This window comes from Cygnus atratus, chromosome 19 (genome assembly GCF_013377495.2).
Source record: "Cygnus atratus isolate AKBS03 ecotype Queensland, Australia chromosome 19, CAtr_DNAZoo_HiC_assembly, whole genome shotgun sequence".
Taxonomy (NCBI): domain Eukaryota; kingdom Metazoa; phylum Chordata; class Aves; order Anseriformes; family Anatidae; genus Cygnus; species Cygnus atratus.
Window position 1 is genome coordinate 232,600 of NC_066380.1, and position 15,650 is coordinate 248,249.

Sequence of the window (15,650 nt, forward strand, 5' to 3'; positions counted from 1 at the left end):
TGAAGCAGTATATAAACACAATATTACTTTGAGGGACTCGCAAGGACTAGTATTTGCAATATAGAAGAACAGCCTTTGCAGTTTGTAAGTCTTCTATTAATTATAAGGTGGTTTTTGTGTTCAAATACTAGAAGTCAGCAGGGGTATCTCACATCTACTCTCACTGGAAAAAAGAAGTTGCATTTCTTACATTAAGAAATTAGCTGTAAGCTATCCTCCCCCACCCCCCCAAAAAAAATCTAGTATAATTTGCTACTACTTAAAATGCCTCATTCTGTGTCAACCATAAAAACCTCTAGACTTAGTCTCTCCAAATTTATTTTAGAACACTTCAAGGTTTGCAATGTTCCACTAGGCGGCACTGATTCTTAACTTATTAAAGGCCTGTCTGCAACGTATCTTAAATCTTTTGTTTTAGTATATAATCATAACTCAGAAAATCTACCAAAGACATCCACATGTTCTTAAAAAATTAAAATGGAAATGATACTACTTTTATATTCAATTACTCTGAAAACCTATTTTACATCATAATTTAGAAAAATGGAAATAAATTGAGAGAAAGTGTCACAATTGGTTAATGTGAAGTCAACCAGAAGACAATACTATCTAGAAACTATTTTAGTGGAACATTTATATTCCATATGATAGAATCCTATTATTCACTGAATGTGATATAGCATTTACAGGCTGCATAGGTACATATACTATCCAGAGAATGCGCATGAACTTGATAAGGGCTCCACCCTCTCCAAACTATCTTTCAGGCACAGTAGCAGGTATGTAGTAGCAGTAGCAGCTCTCAAGGCAATAGTAGATAAGGGAGGGGAAAAAAAAAAAGCTGCCATCTCTCTAGAGCTATGAAGATATGAAGATGTGCGTTTGTGGGAAGGAGAGAACATTGGCACAATAGAGACAAGCCTTGGACCCCAATGAGGTTAAAAGAAAGCATATCTCAAGCTTTTGGCTAAAGAAATCCTTTAACAACTTTATGTCATATTATTAAATTTGAACGTAAGATTAAGGTATCGGCTATTGATGCACTAAACTGAAAACTAATGCAATGCAGTTAAAATACAGAAATGTGTATTACGGAAGTTTAAAGTAATGGGTGCAGGATTCCAAATACTTTACGAGTACAGGTCTCAGAGCTGATAATTCAGTCACCCAAGATACTTCCCAAGAGCATCCATCTATCAGCATCAGTCATCTCAGGCTTCCTCTACACTTTGACAGTAACTCTAGCATAGAGATCTATCCCACGCATCTCAAAAGATTGGTTTAAAATTAATTGGCCTGCAAGCAATCCTCATTCCAACAGATGATTGTTTGAAGACAATTTACTGCAATACATGTATCAGTTCAAACAAGCTATTAGATCACAGCCTCCAGTCCAGTCTCCTATTGACGCTCTGGAAAGAAGGACTGAACTTTTGTGGAACAGTGAAAGAACACTATATTGCTATTTCAGTGGCCTTTTCCAAAAATGTAGTTGGGGTGTTATAACCCCCTGCTGTGTGGCGTTAAATTACTTTATCTTAATCCAGATTACATGCAGTTGATATTCTGCAGGAGTCACCCTCACAAAAGCAGCTCCTGGAGGCTGCGTTTTGGCACCTGAAAAAATCAAAATTAACATTTATAACCACACAAACATAGCTACGCTATGTTAACTGTTAATTACTTAAGTTAAATGAAACATGACCACAAACCGTGTCTTAGTATTTGCTAAGAAACTGAAAGATTACTAAATAAAATGAGGAAAAAAAGGAGCAAGCACTGCTGCCTAATGTTGAAGGGAACAAAGTAAAAAATATTTCTCAGGTTAACAACAATAACTAAATAAGCAATACCTGTCCTTCACAAAGAATAAATAATAAATACCGATTTAAGAATCTGATATCATCTTGATCTGTATCAAAACAGAGCTGCAGTTTTATCTCTAGCAGAAGTCAGTCCTCTCTCAAAAGCCATTATCCTTCGAACACATCTGCTAACTTACGACAAGATATACACTTGAGAAAGTTACACTTCAGGTAAGTCTCAATAAAGCTCTCAAAGAAAGAGAAATACATATCTGCAATATTACTGTATAATACTATCATGACTCTAGGTTCTTCTCTCAACAGAAGAGAGCTGATAGACGCTTCCATAATCTCTGGTGTCAAACAGAGATGAAAATAGGAAAATACCTACTTTAATCACAGTTGCATACTTACAGCAGAGTAAGTTAGTGCTGCACTCACTCAACCCATTTTGCTGCACATCTCCATCAATCCATTGTTCGGTCTGGCTCTCACTATTGAGATGGTTTATCTCTTCTTTAAAAGCATGACATTCCTGCAAATAACCAGAAACAGAATTATGGTGACATTTATTACATAACTCAGTTCTTCCCAAACTCTGCATTTCTTACCTGTAACACGCGCTTGGGTATTTTTATTCTTGGCTCTCCCTCCCAGTTGTAAATTGCTTTGATTGCTAATTTCCCATTCTAGTTTGACTAGTATGTGACAAATTCCAAAACTTAAAAAAAAGTATTAAACAAAGAATACATCACTTAGGAAAGAGCAACGTATGAAGAATTGTGTAACTATTCTCCAAATAGTACCTGTAGTATTACTGTATACTTCAAAGATTACCTGTAACTCTCACAATGTCAGTCAGTACAGCTTTCAAGTTGATATCGGTGCGATTATTGGTAAATGCTACTCATTCTCACTTCGGTTTCCTCAAGACTTAACTAAACATAGCAGAACGGACACAAACCCAAATACAATCAATTTCTTTATACCAGCAAATCAAGCCTCGGCTCTTCCATAAAACAAGACCACCACCAAACCTGAGAAAATGCTATTTAGGTGGCTTGCCTTAGTGACATTTAGACCATGTCACCCTTTCCCTTTCTCCTCTTTTGCCTTATACCGACTTTTATAATACCTAGTATTTAAGACAACTAAATATCAAATTAGAACAAAATCATCTCAAAGATAGGTAATTTTCACCGGGAAACTGAAAATTCCACTAAAGCCCATGTAGCATTGCTAATGTTAACAAAAGCCATTGAGAATCAGATAGTGTTAGTAACACTGTGCCTCTACTACAGTCTCTACACTCTTCCTACTGTTAAGGAGCCTCCACTTACAAAGATGTGTATCTTCTAGCCTTTAAATTCTGTCTGGTATCAAAGAAAGCTATTCCCTGCTCAAAAAGTACTGTTTTCTTCATACACTCAAAAATCATCCATACTGCAAATACACATACAGCAGGGGCTCCCTACCAAATCAAGAGATCCTGGTTCACACAAGAATGAACATGACAAGGTACAAGTGAGTCAGTATCCCCTTAATTATTTCAGGTAAAATTATAGATGTAACATACGTTCACATCCCAACTCAACTTCGTCAATCATATTCAACTCCTGGCAGTTTTCTTTACTTGTTTTTTTTTTTGTTTGTTTGTTTGTTTTGGGGGGCACACCCTATTCTATCTGCTTCTTTCACTCTGAATGTCGTTGAAGACTAACTTTCCAAGTAAAATTTCTATATATCTGAAAAATCTCTCTGCAAAAAATTCTCTGCAAACTCAGTCTTCACTGTGTTTGAACTTTTTAATTACAGAGCATTAATTGCTCCTGCTTCTCCACCTTTAACACCTATTGTTAATAGTCAAAGCTCATTTGCTATTGGAAGTACAGAAAACAGGCAGACAGAAAGAATTTATCGCCTACAGATACACGACACTTTATATCAGCAAACAGATGTCTATGAAAGCATTATGGATAAACAGGGAAGAAGGAAATCTCGTTGGAAAAAAAATCATCAATATCATCAGAATCAATCACCAGAATCCTGCATTTAAAGGAGACCTCTGAACCTTCTTTTAATTTTGAGGCCAACGTTAGTTCAAGTTGAAGCATGTTTCACACAACTAAACCAATAAAATTTATTTTGAAAATAATCCGAATATTCACTATACTTGATAAAAAGTTTGTAGAAAAAGAAAACATTTAGCACTAATTATATGAAGGAATGACAGAAATTCAAAAAAAAAAAAATCCCAAACCATGTCTTAGACAACTGTAGAATACTCCAGATTCCTTACATTTCATACTGCTTTCTAAAGGAAGTATTAAAGCTTCCATATTCTCAATTCTCTTGATGTCACATGTTCCTTAAAAGGGTATCTAAATATTTCGGGGAAACTTATGTAAGATAGGAAAATGCTTTCTTATCCAAACATGAGAAAAATACACATTTTTAGTACTTAAAGTAATTTATTTTCTTAGTTAAAAATACTTGTACTTACTTAAGAGATGAGATACTAATGCCTATCTATTTCTGACTACTTATAAATAGACTTAGTCATAAAAGAAAATCACTGAAAGTAGCATATTTTAACTACACTACCTAAGCAGTCTTTTTTCTTTGGCAAAGGATCAGCTATGCTTTGCTAAAACACAAAAACGAAGTCTACATTCACATAACGGTTGCAGGTTTTTCTACTCAACATTTAAAATCTGAAAACATTAGTATACAAAATACCTAAGCCTTTATGCTATTAATTTTCCATCACTTGAAGATGACATTTTATAAGATAAACGTAAAGATATTACAGTAATTCTAAACCAATCATTAGTCTACCGAAGTAAGTGAATTTTCTGGAAAGCCATCCTGGAGCAGTTTCAGAAGAAGTTCAATAGAAGACTATCTAGCATAATGCTCAGGAAACTGAATATGCATGACAGACATAAAGGTCAAATGAAAGTTCGGCTTTCAATGACAGAAAGTAAGAAAATAAGACAGTTCAGATGTGAGAGGACAGGCTGACAAAACTAGGTTTGTTAATCTTAAGAGGACAAAGTTAAGGACTAATCTCATTGCTGGCTTTAACTGCCTAAAGAGAAATTATTGGGGAGGTGGAACCAGACTTTTCTCCAAGGCAAGCGATGAAATGGTAAGAGGTAACAGAGAAGTCAGCGCAAAGTGAATTCCAATTACACATAAGGAAAAATATATTCACAATGAAAATGCTTATGCACTGGAACAAGCAAGGTTACCTGGTGAGGTTACAGAAACTCAAAATTCAAAGCAACCTGCTCTAACCTGACCCTGCTTTGAGCATGGATCTGGATTAGATTATTTCTGGAGGTCCCTCCCAACTTGCATTATTCTACAACTGCACTAATTCCTTATTCTAAAAGATGCCCAAGCTAGAGACTGTGAATACCTAAGCATATTGTTCTATATCCCACTTAAAGTAAGTTTGCATGGGTATTACACATCACTAACATGCCTAACCTCCCTATTCACAGGGATTTAAGCCATAAGAGATCACAACAATCACTTAGACTGATCTGTAGGTTTTAATGACAGGTCTTTAAATTTCATTCAGTTGTTTGTGAATTAACCTTAATAATTTATCTACAAATGAACACAGGATGTTTTTACTAACAGGGAACGGATAGATCTGAAGTCTCCAGTCTTCTTGCTCCATAAACGCATCCTAATTTCTTATTTAAAGTCTTTTGGCTTCAGTATCATTTGTTTATTTCCTGAACATAACAGCATCCGTAACATGAAAAACCAACTATCTTTGCAGCACACCTTCCAAACTTCACATGGGTTCATAGGTGGAAGGTACAGGAAAGCAGAAGAATGAAAACATGTAGCATTACTTTCCCAAAATATTTTTCCAGTCAATCATCGTTTGCAGTTCAGGGACCTCGAGTCACAGATGAAAATCTTTTCACTTTATGATTTCTTTAGACTTCTCTCTTATAATTTATCTAGTTGCCTCACAAATCTACATCAAGTTGGAGCACCTACAACATCCTCTGATGAAAAGCCCTGCAGCTTAATTTGCAAGAATATTAATGTTTTTGTGAAAAAACTCCGCTCCTGAATCTGGCTTTTTTAGTTTTATTTTATGTCCTCTGGTTCTTGCATTAAAGATAATTCAAAAACAGACAAAAAAACAATCTTGCCTGTCCACCTTCACAATTCGTAATGTTATAAAGATACTATACCCTCTTCCCAGAGGAATCTTGCAGGCTGAGGTCTCCCAGGCAGCTTACAGTTTAGCCATAAGTAGACCACATCCTTCCCTTCATCCCCATTGCCCCTTTCTGTAGCTTTGCTAATTTTGTAACACCATTTCCAGGACTGGGATAGAAGAACAACAAACACCCTTCAAGATATGTACCTACCTGACACTTCTTCTCTAATATTCTCCTAGTACTAACACTTTTTTGGATCACTTCGATGTTCTCACAGATCTCTTCTGCTCACCTTGAAGAGGTGGTCTGCAGCAAACATTTCTCTTTTGTTCCAGACATTCCTTGATCCTCCATTTAATCAATTTGGAGGATCTTGCTCTTTAAGGTTCTCATCACAAACTCTTGAAATATTTTTACTGATAATTTTGGGGCATTCAAAACTTTTACCTCCCTTTTAAAAATGAGAATCTCAAAATTGTACATTATAATTCAGCACCAATTTCACCAATACTTTTTAGAGCTTAAAATCTTTTTCTGTTTACTTCTTCCTTGTCTGTTTATTTAGACACAGTATTAATCCTTTTTTTCCTGTAACATTGGACTGAGAGTTCACATTAAGTTGCTTACCTATTTTGACTGCCTGCATCTTTCACAGAACGACTGCTCCTCAAAATACATTCCCTTGTGTCTAAATGAAGCCTACAATTCCTCTTCTTTGATATAAAAATGTTTGACCTTAACACAAACTTTATTTGAATACCTAGCATACCATAGCATAGTCTACTTCCCTCTGTTCTGTCACCACTGCTCACCATTTTAATAAGTCATTTACAAGTGTTAACCATGGCATTCACAAATTTATTGTCAGATCACTGATGAAATTATGCACTGTGCCCTACAGATGTATTATTAAGTAATTTTTCCATCAGCAGCTAATAGAAATGTATCTGACAGATAGTAAACGAGCCATTTATTGCATTTTTTACTAAAACAATACTTTTTTTTTTTTTTTTTTAAGTTGGAGTATCATGCAGTACTAGACTGCTTGACTGATTACCTGAACATTTATAGCTACCTAGTTACCCCAGTCAAGTCAACCTACAATTGCATACAAGAACGAAGGCTTGGTTAGCAAGACGATTTTTTCACAGAACTTTGTTGCCTGACTACCCCAGTACTGTCCTTCAATATATTATTAAATGAACCCCAACATATTTTTCCCATTATTTTGTTTGATATAGGTAACAAAGATAATATTAAAAAGAATGAGCCTGAGAGAGCACTTGTCTTTTATTAGCTCAACACTGGAACTCTCAGTCTTCAAAATCAGGACCGGCAGGCCAGAAATCTCAAACGTAGCCAGCAATTTCAGAAGAAATTTGAAACATGGTTCTCAAAAACTTTTAAGTAGCATCCTCAGGAGACACTGTCCAACACTTATTAGACTGCAAAATATTTCACCATTCTTATCTGATACAGCACCCTGTTTATTACCAGTGAAATATATATTTTAAAACATACAGACATTAATGATTTTCCCAAATTCACCTAGCAACAGACAAACACATTACTAGGCTTCCTCCCTCCTTCCTACAGAACCAGTATCAATTCTGCCTTGCTGTCCTCAGCTCTAATAAGTACAACAGACTCCAGAATATTTTCTTTACATTTTGATCTATGGTACTTCATAAATTCCATTTATACAGATTGCTATGTAGTTCCCCTAGTCCCATTTTTATACATTCCTTTTCACTTCTAAATGATGTCATCATTTTGCAACTAAGTCAGGTTGAGCTGCTGATGAAAAGTGTCATTTTTTTTTTCAAGTTTCACAGGAACTGAATACGCAATTTTTAAATCAGACACTCCCTGTTGAACTATTTTTCCCCACTCCAAATAGGCTAACTTCCTAATTTTGATGACAAATCAGAGCAAAAAGCTGTGGAATAAAAGCTTTTCATGGAGAAATGTCGTTGAAAAATGACGTTTAATTAAAAACAAAACTTTTTTTGGCAGTTGAAAAAGAGGAGCTTTAGCTCCTCTTTAGGAAAAGTCTCTTTAGCCAAAGAGACTGAAAAAAAAAAAAAAAAAAAAACCCACACAGTTCAACTTCAGCATTGGTAGCTGCAGAAAACACTAGATAGGATAGGAAATATAACAAATGTAGTCAGTAATAGATTTCTAACGAGTAAGTTCCGTAGTCTCTTAGTCTGACAAAGGCTGTGCTTCCTATACAAGTTTGTCTAAAGGTATTTACATTTGAATGGAAGATAAAGGACAATGAAAAATAAAAATAAAATCTTCCACTTAATAAGGCCCTCATTAATAACGGTTTTAAATACATTTTCATATCCACATATACAGTTTGATTATAAAGAACTCTAAAAACCTGAAAATAAAGTTTACATGGACAGAAAGCAAAGCTCATAATTACCACCCATCGTGACTTCTATATATCTCCCCTTTACTACACCTAAGGTAAATAAACAGAAAATCAAATAAAATTGCTTGATTAAAACAAGAGCTTCCTAATATTTTTTCTTCTAAACTGGTGCTAGCGTGCGAGATGGAAAACACAGAGGCAGCGAACAAAAAAGTGCGCACCATTCTGTCCTTACTACACACACTTTCAACCTTTACACACAAAGGATAATTGCTAGGTACAACATGAGCGTTCAGTATGAAAACAAACCTGAATTTAAAAGCTTTTGTTGGATGCAGATTTCTACATTCAACTATAAAGTCTTTAAAGCAAGGACTATCTTTCCATGCAGCAAGATGTACCAATACACTATTTTTTTCACAAATAAGTTCCATTTCTATGTATATTTAGAACCACAGACAAAAGACATGCTACAGTTCTACAGCTGAGAATTTCAACAAATTTTCTCCACCACATGCCAGAACCTTAGACACTTTCAAGCCTGCTGAAGCCAGACTAAAAAATTATTTATCTGATCTGAGAAGAGATTTCAGCCAATCAAGGTTCCTTTAAAGTATTTGAACGATATCACGCATGCAACATGCAGATAGCTTTCAAGTTTATTCCTGAAGTCCAGTGCACGATGTAGTCAAACTAACAAGGCTTACATCTGCACCCCCATTATCCTCTTCACAATAAATACACAGCTGAGAAGCCTACCCACAACCTCTCCCCAGTCTTGAAAAGCACAGTACCCTCCGAATCCCCACGCCCAGAAGTAACTACCTACCTCATCTCACCACACCTTACAAGCGATGGAAACCCAACTAATTCGTAAGCTATCTGCGCAGACAAGGCACAAAGACAACGACTGCTCCCACGTCCGAGCTATACGAGGCAGACGGTAGGCCAGCTGCGCCCGGTGCGTGGAAGGGGAGGGGGGGAAACGGGACAGGCGACGTACAGCAGTCATGACAGCATAAGCACTTCTGCGGGCTACGTGCCCTAACACCGCAACGGTACGAGGTCCCCCGGGCACCGCCTAAGAGCGCGGGGCCACGGAACTCGGAGGCTCTTACTGAGGGTCCGGCGAAGCCCGAGCCCCGAGCCGGGGAGGCGCCCGCGAGGAAGTGTCCCGCGGCAGGGGGCGAGGCACCGGTGCGCAGCCCCCCGACTCGCACCCCCGCCCGCGCCCCGCGCCGCCCCTTCGGAGCCCTGGGCAGCAGCGGCCTCCCGCAGGCGGCGCGCCCACAGAGGGGGGGGCGCCCGGCCCGGCCCAGCCCGGCCCAGCCCGGCCCGGCGCCGCAGAGCTCCGCCCGCTGCACGCGCCTGAGGCGGGGTTGGCAGCAGCGGGCGGGGGGCGGCGGGGCAGGGAGAGCGCAGCTGCCCCGCGCCAGCGAGAAGGGCCCGGCAGCGCCTCACCTGTCCCGGAAGGGATGCGGGGCCCAGCTGCGTCTCACCTGTCCCGAGACGGCTGCCCCGGGCGTCGCCCACGAGCCTGCTCGGCGACGGAGACCCCGGCGGCAGGGAGGCGCCCGCAGCACCGCGGGCCGCCCCCGCACCGATCCCCCCCTCCCGCCTCAGCCGCCGAGGACGAGGCCCAGGCCGGCCAAGGGGGGGGACCGAGCGGAGGGGACGGGGCGCGCCGGACCGACAGGCCCGCCGGCCAACCGCTGCTCCGCACGGGAGCGCTCAGCCAATCGGCGCTGCGTGGGGCGGGAGCGCGCGAGCAAGCAGCCAGTGCGCAGGAGCCACCGCCGGCTGCAGGTGCGCGGTGCTGCGCTGCCCTTGGCATCCGCGGGGTGCGTCCGGCTGGGGCCGCGGTCCCGGCGGCACGGCGCGCCGCCAGGCCCGGCCTGGGCCCCCGCGGCGGGGTCGCGGCGCGGCCAGCAGCACCCGGGGACGAGCCGGGCTGCGGGGCCGCGGTCAGGCCGGCAGGGTGTCTGGGCCTCCCGTCGGCGGGACGGGCCCAGCGTGCCGTAGCCCGCGCTCTTCGCAGGGCCCGCGCCGTGCCCGCTGAACGCCTGCCTGCGCTCCCTCAGTTCATCGGCTCGCCTCTCTTCCCGTGCTCGCGGGGGTGGAACAGCCCAGTCGCTGCTCAGAGAAGAGGAACTCGTCACCCTTATCCGCTCATCACCTGCTGCGCTGCCGACTTCAGCTCATCTTTCCTAGTGTAGCAAAGAATACCTCAAGCCACAAGCCAGACGTTGAGTGCACAGTACACGAAATAGTACTGGAAACACCTGAGAAAGGACAGTAATGTGTTCTTGCAAGGCAGTCAAGTAGGGCTTTTTATGCTTACTGGGGTATATTTGAAAGAGAACATTTCTACCAAATTATGTATTTAAATGGGTAAAAAAAAATACATTTGCTCTTCGGATTGGTAGCCATATACCAACTTATAAACTCCCCGCTGACTATGAACTTGTGTAGGATTTGCTGCTCCAGGTGGATGCGCGTACGTGTTCAGGGCCAAATGAGATTCATCCCAGAGTACTCAAAAGAGCTGGCTGATGTCATCCTGAGACCTCTCAATTATTTTTAAATGCTCCTGAGAATCGGGAGAGGTCCTAGTCAACTGGAATCTGTCAAATGCTGTCCCAGTTTTCAAGAGGGGTAAGAAAGAAGACCCTAGTAATTATAGGCCTGGCAGTCTCATTTCAATGCCTGGTAAATTTATGGAGGAGATTATTGTGAGAGTTATTGAAAAACACCTGAAAGACAACACAGTCATTGGTCAGAGCCAGTGTGGGTTCACAATGGAAAAGTCCTGTTTGATAAGCTTAATTTCCTTTTCTAATGTGGTTACCCGTCTTGTTGACCAAGGTAGGCTAGTAGGTGTGATTTTTTAGGATTTTAGCAAAGCTGTCAACACTGTCTCTCAGTATCCTTCTGGACAAAATGTCCAGCATACAGTTAGACAAGCACACGATACGATAGGTGACCAGTTGGCTGCGGGGTTGGGCTCAAAGGGCTCTAGTAAATGGGGTTATGTCAGTCGCCAATGGGATTCTGCAGGGCTCCATTTTGGGTCTTGTTCTCTTCAACATTTTTATCAATGATCTGGACACAGGAGTTGAATGCACACTAAGTGTGCAGATGATACTAAATGAGGAGGAACTGTTGACTCCCTTGTGAGTAGAGAGGCCTTGCAAAGAGATCTTGATAGATTGCTGGGCAATCACCAAGGTTTAACAAGACAAAGTGCTGGATTTTGCACCTGGGACAGGGCAACCCTGGCTGTACATACAGACTGGTGGATGAGAGGCTGGAGAGCAGCCTTGCAGAGAGGGATCTGTGGCTTCTGATTGACAGCAAGTTGAACATGAGCCAGCAGTATGTCCTGGCAGCCAAAAGGGCCAAACACATCCTGGGGTGCATCAAGCACAGCATCGCTACGTAGTTGAGGGGAGTGATTGCTCTGCTCTGCTCTAACTTCAAGCACTGTGTTCAGTTTTGGGCGCCACAGTATAAGAAGGACTTAAAACTGTTCGAGAGCATCTAAAGGAGGGCAATAAAGATTCTGAAGTGCCTGTAGGGCGAGATGGATGAGAAGCAGCTGAGGTCCCTTGGTTTGTTCAGCTGAGAGAAGAGGAGCCTGAGGGGAGGCCTCAAGGCATCCTGCAGCTTCCTCATGAGGGGAGTGGAGGGGCAGGCGCTGAGCTCTTCTCTGGCAACAGCAACAGGACTCAAGGAAACGGTGTGAAGCTGTGACAGGGGAGGTTCAGGTTGGATATTATGGCAAGATTCTTCATCAAGAAGGTGGTTGGGCATTGAAACAGGATCCCCAGGAAAGTGGTTACTGCACTGAGCCTGGTGGAGTTCAAGTGTTTGGACAACACGCTCAGACATAGGGTCTGATTTTTAGTTACTCCTGAATGGAGCTAGGATTTGGACTCTGATCTTTGCATGTCCCTTCAAACTCACTATCTTATTCTGTTCATGCAGGACTGGTCTCTAGTGAATCAGACTGAAGTTCATCTCACAGAGCGTGAGAGAACACAAACTAAATGAGGTTACTTAGGAGAAAGTTTTGAGAGACTGCATTATGTGCAGAATATATTGCAAAGTTGTTGTCTTTCCAATCTCCTAGTTACTAAAGGTCTTCAATGATTGTTTATCATAAGGTGAACAACTAGTGTAAGACTATTAAATCTAGAACAGATTAAAGATCTTCAAACATCCCGGTTAAACATGCAAGAACTTTATTTCCAAAGCAGATGGATTCATTTTGAGAATAAGGTAAAAAAAAATTAAAAATAATAATAATAAAAAAAAACTTTAGATTTGGGATCTCCCTGGCAATACTGATGCTCACAACTCCAACATGCAAACCAAAGCCAAATTCACTTTACAGAAAGGTATTTTATTACCTTTTTTTTCCTTTGAATTGCTGAAGTGTTAAAAGTTATTTCATGTGAATCTCCAGTCATTTCATAGGCATTGACTATTCTTCACTTATTAGAGTTTGTCCTATAGGTACTACTAAGCTACATATACTTTCCTCTAAAATTTCTGGCATCAGCTCCTACTAGAATGAGGATTCTCTGGCAAAACATTTTCCACTCTGTCCTGTATCACTATACCAGGACATTAAAGACAGTGGTTCAGAGAATCTTAGAATGGTTAAGATTGGAATGTACTTCTGGAGGTCATCTGGTTCAACCCCTTGCTCAAGCAGTGCTACCTAGAGCAGATTGCCCAGGACCATGTCCAGCCAGCTTTTGAAAATTTCTAAGGAGGGAGATTCCACAACCACTTTCAGGCAACCTGTGCCACTGCTCTGTCACCCACACAGTAAAGAAGTGCTTCCCAAAACGTTTGTGAGCTACAGTCCTCCCCAGAAGAGAGAGAGAGAGGGAAAAAAAATAAAAAATAAAAATCTATCTCCTTGTATTTCTACAAGGGTTCAGAAAACAAACAAACCAACCAACCAAAACAAACTGCAAGGTAGTTAGTTCTTATCCTAATAATTACATCAGTGTTTACAAACTGGTGCTTAAACTACTGCAAAGTGATAATGTCCACTGCCTAAATAGTCTTTTGCATTACAATAGGACACTCTCTGAAATCCTGAATACAAACACTGCCCCACTAAGAATGGAATTATTCAGCAACTGCCTGTGTTGAGGACAACATGAGTGAAGACTCAGAACTTTTTCAGTTCCTGTTTCAGGTTGCTGCTATGTACTGCACCCTAAGTTATTCTTCCATAACATATATATTTTTAAAAATTAGCCAGCACCCTCTGGTGGGAAAAAATGCATAGACAAGATTTAGAGCTGTACTGTACTGAGTTCTTTGAAAAGGCTAGCAAACTGCATGGAAATATAATGTCACTTTAAAGACTGCCAATAGTCATATAATTTCCCAAAGTTTTAATGAAAAGTTTGTCTATAGATTAATGCATTGAATGTCTGATTTAAACGTTTCCTAAATCCATGCACAATACAGTTGGAATATACTGTTTCATATATGTAGCAAAATGTAGCGTCTATGGGATCTATTCTTCCTGCATGACTATTGCTGTGAGAAAATACATTCTTTAAAATGTCACGGTCATGGCCTATTCTGGCGTCCCCTCAAGCTCTCTTCAGGAAGTCTGCATTGATGAAAGTTTAAATAATGTGGAGTGTGTCTGCATGTACACAAAGATCAGTTGAACAGATTCTTATTTTTTTTATTAATTAAATTTATTTTATTTTATATAAATTGTTAAATTATTCATTATTTTAATAAATAATTTTATATTAATAATTATATTTTTAATTATTCATTAAATAATTATATATTTATTAATATACTTATTTAATAAATTATATTATTATTAAATTTAATAAATTTATTTTTTAATAAAAATAAATTCTTTAATTTTTTTTTGATTTAGAGCATACCTTTTTCAGGCTATACAAAATTAGTGCTTTGGAAATATGTTACTTTGTCTTATGCTTTTTTTTTTTTTTTCTTTTTGGATCTCTCTGCTTAAGTAGCCCAACGTATTCTCCCAGTTATTAGGGGCAAACTCTAAACAAGCAGGTAAGTTGAAGTTTAACCATACATACTGTACTATGGCACTGTAATTATTGTCATGGCTTGCAACTTCAAACAAATATGAAGTACCCAAGGTCAATGGTGTATCCCTAGATAAAACTGGATGAAGATGAAATCCTACATAGCAAAAACACAGCATAAGGTTATCTAGAAAATACGGAGTTAGAGAAAAACCTGAATAATGTCCAGTGTTAAAAGCCCAAAATTATCAGAACCATTCTATTAAACCCATGGATATTTTAAATCTTAAAGTCATCTGATACACCATGATAATTTCTCTTATTTCCACATCTTTATGTGTTGCTAGCAAAGAAGGGGTCCTTTGTCTGTAGCCAGTTTACATAGAAAATTGACCTATGCCATCTCATATCTGAGCATAGTCTATGTATAAGGAGATGTTTTCCTCTCTATAAAAGGAGAGAAATCAATATTAAGAAGACTGTATTCAGATGCTGTGAAATCTTCTGATGCATTAGGAACAGCTCTGGAATTGATAGACACTTTTATACACTGTGAGAACTTCACTGTACCATTTTTTTTTTAGCTTTAACTAGCTTTATAAGTTTTGACTTGTTAAACATATGGAGATGGTTTTCAAATCTTATTGCTCTGGTTGTATCATCTCTCCTTTTAGATCTTTCCCTTCTGTGTTTTCCTAAGTTTTCTGCTCCAAAAGCAATTGTTTATCTTCACTTTTAAAGGCTTTTCCATTCATCTTCAATACGTTTTACCTATTGTCTTATCATCGTGTTTTTCTTTTATCTACCCAGGATCACTGTTCTTTGCCTTCTTACTGTTTGCAAGCAAGCACCTTTGTACTTTCTCTGATACTGCCTCATACTGATGAATTCTCCATCAACCTTGCAAATTTGCCACAAAAATGCTTCAAACCCCTTCTTTGTTTTAATGCTAGCAAAAGTACAGTGTGGGTGACTGCAGCTTGCCTCACTGACCAAAGACCTCATTTCTTTTCCTTTCCTGCCTACATCTGTTGTCTTTTGTTTTACACAGTATGTTATTTCCAGAGAAGTCATATGGGAACACGTCTTTCTTGAACATGAACCTGATTTATAGCGCCATGGCAGTGCATATGGTGTTTCAAAGCTCTATACCATCCTCGTAAGTCTTCCGTTACTCTCAGTGGAAGATCTTCCCCAATGCTATTTTTACTCATAATGT

At 39.9% G+C, this 15,650-nt stretch overlaps 1 protein-coding gene across 13 annotated transcripts in view; it reads right to left on the bottom strand.

Annotated features, from left to right (window-relative positions):
- The window catches only part of RALGPS1 (Ral GEF with PH domain and SH3 binding motif 1), a 161,168-nt gene that overhangs the window by 128,903 nt on the left and 16,615 nt on the right, over nucleotides 1–15,650 (bottom strand). For 4 of the 13 annotated variants that reach the window (XR_007709016.1, XR_007709010.1, XM_050714528.1 and 1 more), the window contains exons 1-2: nucleotides 9,211–9,491; nucleotides 2,220–2,340 (exon numbers count right to left, since the gene is read on the bottom strand). The gene's annotated coding sequence lies outside the window, so the exon portion shown is untranslated. Of the gene's footprint in view, nucleotides 1–2,219; nucleotides 2,341–9,210; nucleotides 9,657–9,842; nucleotides 10,188–15,650 lie in introns of those variants that run through there. The other 9 variants (XR_007709017.1, XR_007709011.1, XR_007709014.1 and 6 more) reach the window with 8 other exon arrangements.